Raw genomic sequence first — 1,030 nt, 5'->3', positions numbered from 1 at the left:
ATGGCTTGACCTTTAGGGAAAACTGTCAGTTTGACTCAAAGCCCTCGACGAGGGCTAAAAAGTGACCGCGAGTGAAATTCTCATTATATGAGCTATATTACGAAAAAAAATTTCCTCCGACGACCCCCCTTGAAATTTTGTGAGGTGGTAGGAGAATGCCTGGGGATGTCACAAAAAACTTGGCATATCTGGGAAAACTTTGTAAAGGGGTCAAAACTGACCAGTTGTATTTCCCTATATAATCTTTGTATTTTATGGGGAAAACATAGGGTCATTTCAACGCAGACTTTAGGGTACTTAAACTCGGTATATCTGGCTAATTTTTTGCATACGTTTAGGACAATGGCTTGACCTTTAGGCAAAACTGTCGGTTTGACTCAAAGCCCTCGACGAGGGCTAAAAAGTGACCGCGAGTGAAATTCTCATTATATGAGCTATATTACGAAAAAAAATTTCCTCCGACGACCCCCCTTGAAATTTTGTGAGGTGGTAGGAGAATGCCTGGGGGTGTCACAAAAAACTTGCCATGTCTGGGAAAAATCGGGAAATGGGTCAAAACTGACCAGTCGTATTTCCCTATATAATCTTTGTATTTTATGGGTGAAAACAGAGGGTGATTTCAAAACGAATTTTAGGGCACTTACCTTCTTTACATCTGGCTAATTTTTTGCATGCTCTTAGGTAAATGGCTTGACCTTTAGGGAAAACTGTCGGTGTCACTCAAAGCCCTCGACGAGGGCTAAAAAATGACCGCGAGTGAAATTCTCTTTATATGAGCTCTATTACGAAAACAAATTCCTCCGACGACCCCCCTTGAAATTTTGTGAGGTGGTAGGAGAATGCCTGGGGGTGTCACAAAAAACTCGCCATGTCCGGGAAAATTCGTTAAATGGGTCAAAACTGACCAGTCGTATTTCCCTATATAATCTTTGTATTTTATGGGAAAAACAGGGAATTTCCAACACAAGTTTTAGGTTACTTAACCTCTGTACATCAAGCTAATGTTTTGCATACACTTCTATAGCTGACT

The sequence above is a fragment of the Physella acuta genome, unplaced genomic scaffold (genome assembly GCF_028476545.2).
Source record: "Physella acuta isolate Inbredline_101_S28 unplaced genomic scaffold, ASM2847654v3 ptg000142l, whole genome shotgun sequence".
Lineage (NCBI taxonomy): Eukaryota > Metazoa > Mollusca > Gastropoda > Physidae > Physella > Physella acuta.
This window is presented reverse-complemented; position numbering follows the sequence as displayed.